We start from the raw sequence: 6,918 nt of genomic DNA, 5'->3' as shown, positions 1-6,918 counted from the left end.
TCCTTGGTAAAAATAAGCTGGAGGTATCCCTGTTCATTTACAGCTAATAAATGCACAATATTGGTATTTACTGGGTTGTTTTCCACATTTTCCCCTCAGTATCTGGCTGAGCTTGGACACCAGGCTGGATCTGTCTCTGTCTGAGTTTTCTTTCACTCCAGGTATAACCTACATGGACCAATGACAGAGGAACTGTAGAAAGTGGCCAATATTTCCTATTACATTGTTTGGGTTATTTAAACATTTACTGCATTGGAAAAACAATTCAAGGAGATGACAGGGCAGAGTTAGAGTTGCCTGAAAGGCTGTGGCTGTTTTGGAGGAGTTTTATCCCTGTGTTCTGCACTAGAAGGGAGATGAGGGACGTTGCTGAGCTCTTGAACACAAACACTGCACCTTGGCAAAGGATGAAACTCCTGAAACCTGGCCTCAGAACTCTTTGGGTTGAGCTACTAAATGAAAAAAAAAAAAATTAATTCTTGTGGAATTTAATGTAACTCACCAATTTTGCATTTTTTTAATGGAATGTGCTCTGCTCCAGGTCCAAGGAGAGCCCTCACACATGTCCTGCCATACAATGAATGTTTGCTGTAGAAAGCAGCTGGTGGAGCTACAGAGGGGATATCTCAGAGCTAAAGTCCTGCTTGGTGTCAATAAAGCATCTCAGGATTTGCTCCTCCAGTTTATTGCCACCTTAATAATTTGATACAAGCACACAAGATGTTTTCCAAGAGCAGCCACCGATCCATCCTCCTGGATTAGAAGGGAATGCCAGCACAGCTGCACCTGTGGTGATTTCCAGTGTCAGCCTCAGAACCTGCTGGTTGTGTGTGAATGGTGGAGTCTCTTTATGAGTCAGAGATCACTCACTGCACAGTGTGTGGTGGTTTCAGAGTTCTTGTTTCCCAGCTCGAGCACCGAAGGAAGAGTCTGAAGCCGTTTTCTGAGGTTTCCAAGGTTGTTTAACCTTCTTATCTAAGGAATTTTCTCTCTGACTTGCAGAGTTTTGTCCTGCAGGTCAGTCTGAGGCACACTGCCCGCCCTTGAGGTAGGAGTTATCTTTTATACTATAAATTACATGCATGCTGTTTACAGTTACTTTCCAATACATGACACCTACATTGCACTGTCCAGTTTTCTCCCAAACCAATCCAGAAGTGCCATCCTAACCCAAAAGATGGATGCCATGAAGAAGGAGAAAGAAAGACACACCATGCCCAAATTCCTCCATCTTGTGTTCAGACCTTTAATATAAACAATTATAAAAATTCACTTTTCTACCTTCTAACAATCTAATTTATGCTCTACTTATTTTTTGTGATTTGTAATTCTTCATATAAGGATGGTAATTTTTCCCAGGGACTTAAACCGAACCCACAGGGGTTTTGGGCACTGTGCCAAGGCTTCTGAGCCCCTGCCCAGGTTCCAGGGAAGCCAGGGCAATGTCCTGGATTCCCACAGTTATGGGTGATGGACACAGGATTGCTTTGCATTAAAAACCAAGTGTGGTGAGTATTCACCTCATTTGCCCTCCATTTACCCACAGGAGCTGTGGCTGCCCCAGGATCCCTGGAAGTGCCCAAGCCAGGAGAAACGTGGGGCAGTGGAAGGTGTGAGGTGGAATGAGATGATCTGTCAGGTGCCCTCCAGCCCAAATCATTCTATGATTCCATCCTGCTTGTAAAATATTGACTGAGATTTACAGGTTCTAACCAAAACCCTTTTACACTAATAACATTTTAAAATGAAAAAGCCAAACTGATGGCAAGGGCAGGCCACACCTCATTAATAGTGCTTCCTATACCATGGCCTGGAAATAACTTATGCATTTTTAAAAGGCTGCTGAGTTTATTGCAGGGGTTGCATAATTCCTTCATTACCACGGTGAGCCAGTTAAATCAATAATTAAAATTAGAATTTCAAAGTCCTTAAACCTACTGGACTTGTAGAAAAGCTGCCAGTGAAAAAAGCCTTATAAAACCTTGTCAATGTATCACAATTCCAAGGGAATCACAACCCCAAAAGAGCTGTTACAGGGACATAATTGAAGGCTTTAATAGACTGCCTTGCAATGAGTCTTTTAGTCTGTGAGAGAACGAATTGGGTGTCTCCTTCCCTGAGCTAGAATAACATTAATAAGCTTCCCAGTGTATTTAAATTAGTTGTGCAGAACTTGCAGGTGACACACAAGGAGTTGAGCCCTGGAGTCCAAAATCCCAGCAGAGAAAGGGAGGCAAAGCAAAACTCAGCTCTGCAAAAAAAAAAAAATACATATGCTTATGGGAATTAAATGCATTTTTGAACCCAAAATCTTCAGCCCAGACTGTGGCAAAGATCCAAATATCCTTCGTTAATAAAACAGACATATTGGGTTAGATCATCCCCACATGTATCATAACCTCCTCCTCTGCAGAACTTATTAGAAAGAGCAGAAATGCTGTTCTGTTCAGTTTAAAAAAAATAAAAAATGAACAAACCAAACCCCAAACCAACCAAGATGCAAAAATCAAATATTGCAATCACAAGATAACAAATTAATAATGGACATGTCATGCACAGAAGTGGATAGATAAGAATATGCACTAAAAATTGCTATAGTAGAGGAAATTATGAAAAATAAAATACTTAGCTCACTGCTAAATGGAAGTTTACAAGGGTGCATGCTCATGTGTGACTTTTTATATAGAAGCAGGCAGTGACATCTACGTATCATTTTGAAAGCCTTCTGTTCAAGCCTCTATTTTCATCTTTGCTGAGTGAGAAGGAGCCAGCCCAGTTTAAAACAAGAGGAAATTGAAATACCACACATCTAAAAAGAGCAAGTGTGACAAAAGTGGTTTCTGCTCTGACATTTTGAAGGAGTACAGGGTAAAGTGAACAAGTTCTATCTAGAGCACTGTAGATGTGACAGATGTCACTTATATCACTTATATCTCATATAGGACCAATATAAAATGTAACATCTAGCAAATTCAGTCCTGCCTTTCCTCCTAAAAAATTGGGAATTAATTTGCTTTACCTATCTTCAGACAGCCAAGAATATTTGAGGTCTTTAAATTAACAACTGCCTTCCTTCTTCCTCTGCATTTCAAATATCCAAATATCAATCTTATCAAATATGCTTTGCCCAGGACAGTTTAAATCCCAGAGCGACAGCACATCATAGGTGACATTATGAGAGGTCACCTGAGCTAAATTCCTTTTCCTGAATAAAACCCTTCCAGTTCCATCACCTTCCCACTTGGATACAGGTCCCTAAATCTCTTCAAGCTCTTTCCAGGTCCCCTGAATGAGAACAAACTTCCCAAGGCAAAGCAAAGCTCAGGCTGCTGCATCAATTCACAAGGCAGCTCTGATTGCAGATAATTCTCTTCCAGCTGCTGCAAAAACCATCCCAGAGAGGAAGGGAAATGGAAAACTGGCACAGGGTGCCCAGAGGAGCTGTGGCTGCCCCTGGATCCCTGGAAGTGTCCAAGGCCAGGTTGGAGCAGCCTGGGACAGTGGAAGGTGTCCTTGCCCATGGCAGGGTGGAACTGGATGATCTCTTAGCTCCCTTCCAAACCAAACCACTCTAAGATTCCATAATAATATCTCAACAGTTCCTGGAGGCTGGAAGTCATTCTTTCTAGAAAAGTTTGAAAAAGAAAGGGTGTTGGTGTGTGCTGAATAATTCTACAGGCTGTGATATTATGGATCTACTAACTTAATTCCATTTAAATAAGATGGAATTTTGTTTGTTTAGTTGGAGTTTTTCAACATCCCCCAAAGATGTTAATTTTCCCATTAGTTACTCTTTTATTCATTAGCATTAAGCAAGAGGCAAGGAGTAAAAATAGACTGAGAGGAAAAAAAAAAAGAAAAAAATCAGAAAACCAAATTAGAAGTCCCTTATATCCCTAAAAGCATTAAAATGTAGCTAATTATTTTTTGTTAATAAATATTTCCTGGGGTGAGAAATGGGAGTGCAATCAAAATCGAATGCCCAAGCTCTATTTTGAGCCCCCCTTTTTGTATTTGAGGTAAATGAAGCAGGTACATCCACGCACTCTCTCCTTTAAAAGAAAGCTTTTCTTCCCGAGCTCCATATGAAGTGTGACTCAATATCTGCATCACTGATGGTGCTGATAGGGACTGATTCTAAAATATGAGTTGTGCACCAGAGCCCGTGCTGGAATATGTCATTTCACATCCTGCATTTGCCAGAATAACACAGAGGGACCAAGTCACTGAGCTTGCTCATCCCCTAATTGGTCCCCAGGAAGGAAACTCTCACCTGGCTCCAAAGGAGCTCAGGGAAGGAGAGAGTTCTGCCATCCACCTACACACACATCCACCCACAACCCTCCCTGACTCAAAGCTTCCCGTGGCTTTCTGCTCTTCCTGCCTTGTTGGCTTTCCTCAGGTGCCCTGAGAGTCCTTAAGAGCCCATCCAGCAGTGCCTGAGCCCCAGCCCTGTGCCTGCAGCCCTGATGTTTCTTTAATTCCATGAAGCAAAGCAGCAGTGGCAGCCCAAGCGTGAATAATTCTCCAGGAGCGCTCTGGGGAGCAGCTGTGGAGCTGCCCTGGCACTCTCAGCTCCAGGGCTGAAGCAGTGGAGGGTTTCTCTCCCCACATTTCCAGTGGTGGCCCATGAGAAACCATCTGGCTGGGCAGGAACTCCCGGTTAGTCCCAGTGTGCCACACATGGAGCCAGGCAAGAATCCGCTGGGTGATGCTCATTGTCTGGGGCTTAGGAGAGTAGGGGCTGAAGTAAATTCATTTTTGGTCAGTGAACGTGGCAGGGGAGGTGTAAAGGTCCCCTCTGACTCCCCAAAGAGGGACAGACCTGTGGCTTGTCTCCATCAAGCAGCCCTGCCAAGGGTTTGCATAGCACTGTTGAAGAGACCAAAATTAACCCACACAAGTGCCTAAAGAGCTTCCTTGGACTCAGTGTTCTAAAGCCTGTTCCAAGCCAAATGACTGTGATTCCATCCCAGGATTCCATCCCTGGGGAGGGGGCAGTGACTGAGCAGGGCTCAGCTGGGGTTGGCCCTCGGCAGATGCCCAGCAGATCCTTTCCTCCTGGTTTGTATGAAATGCAGCCTTTCCATGGGTCCATCGTGCTCCCTTAGGTACACACACAATAAATAAACCCAGAAGTGTTCAGCAAACCCCCCCTGCTGCAGGGATTAGCATCAGGGGAATGAGTTATGTAAATCACTTGGGCCTTCAGAATGCAAAATACACACCGAGACTCAAATTACTCACTGAGAGAAAACTTCAGCTTCCTCCTCATATCTACAAAGGTTTTTCCCCTTGATTGTAGCTTTTCCCCCAAATGTGACCTTCCACATTCCCTCACAGCTTCACTGAACTCTCATTCTGCCCCCCATTATTTCACATCTATTGCTTAGGGACAATCCTCTTTTCCCGACTGTCATCCCTAATCCCTTTCCTCCAGGCATGAATTTCCTCCCCCACTGTTCACCCAGGCTTGACACTGATGCCAGACCCTGGTCACCGCAGGGAATTACTCAGGAGCAGAGGTTTTCTATCCTGCAGGGATAACAGCATGCTGTGTCAGGAACCCACCCTGCCAAACCCATGGCCTTGTGCATTGAAGGAGGGGAAAATCCTGAATTCCCCATCCTTGTGCAGCTGGGGGCTCTGCAGGGCTGGTTTGAGCCCAGGGGGAGGCTGAGTGTGGGAAGAAGAGCCAGGAATCACCCTGATTCCAGCTAGGGATAAATTTCCCTTTCACCACTGTCACAGAGTACCTGCCTCTCATATTTGTATCACCAGGATTTCCCATGTTTTCCTCCCTGCTCTTCCCAGCAACTTTTCCCACATTTTTCTTCACAGTGACTTGCAGCTCACACAGCACCTTCCAGTAGTCCTGAAGCTGCCTTTATCTGAGCTTTAAGGCTTTGAGCTGTCCCTGGGACACCCTGCCCAGGCTGTTGATGCCAGGAGAGCCCTCTGAGCTGGGCTATCCCAAGGAGGAAACTTGCTGAGGTTCTGCTGCTGTGAGCAGCAAAACCTTCATCTTCTCCCTCATTTCCTCAGTCCACCTCTTCTAAGAGTGGAACAACCCCTTGTGTTTAAAGAAGGGGTCACCTCTAGGCTTTTCTCATGGAATCTAAGGTTGGAAAATCCCTTTAAGATCAAGTCCAGCCATCAACCAAATCACCAGCACCACGTTCAGCACTAAGCCACGTCCTCAAATGCCACATCCACACATTTTTGGAACATTTCCAGGGATGGTCACTCCACCTTTTCCCTGACTTTGGAAAAGAGACAGACACTGTAGTTCTGTCCTGATCCCCTCAGCATGAGGAGTTTGCACACAGGGCTGAGGACAGCCCTGGGCTCTGCACCCCGAGCTGCTCCTTGGATGACTCTGTCAGCCCTTTAAAGCCTGCCCTTTGAAAACAAAACAAACCAAAGCTGAAGATGGTTTTTTCCCCACCATGCCAAGCTGTGGCAGCGTGCAGGGTGCCAGCTCTGCTCCTGAGCTGCAGTGAACAGCTGCTGTGTGCAGAGATGCTCAGCTCTGGAGGGAAAACTGCCCGAGCATCCAGCTCTCCTACACGTGCAAAGCCACTCACTAAGCCCCAATAACTGTGCTGCAGGGTATCCTTTTGCCTTCTTATTGTGCAGGGATTAAAGCTTGGCTGCCTTGATCAGAAAGCTGCCCTGATTGCTCACAAACTCTCAGCCTCCCCAGTTAAAACTGATTTAAAGAGACAGGAGAAGCGATGAGAAAACAGCTCCCGCTCCGTCCTTTAAAACAAACTTAATTTTGACACCTAATTACGTGCAAGTCAGACTCATTCCTATTTCCTTTGCCAAGCTGCTTTTTAGTTTTGATCTCACAGGGTGCTCACCCTCACTGGGAGGGAGGCTTTGGTTAGGAGGAAGGAGAAACTCTTGGAGAGG

This window comes from Catharus ustulatus, chromosome 8, assembly GCF_009819885.2.
Source record: "Catharus ustulatus isolate bCatUst1 chromosome 8, bCatUst1.pri.v2, whole genome shotgun sequence".
Lineage (NCBI taxonomy): Eukaryota > Metazoa > Chordata > Aves > Passeriformes > Turdidae > Catharus > Catharus ustulatus.
Note: the sequence above shows the minus strand (reverse complement) of the source record.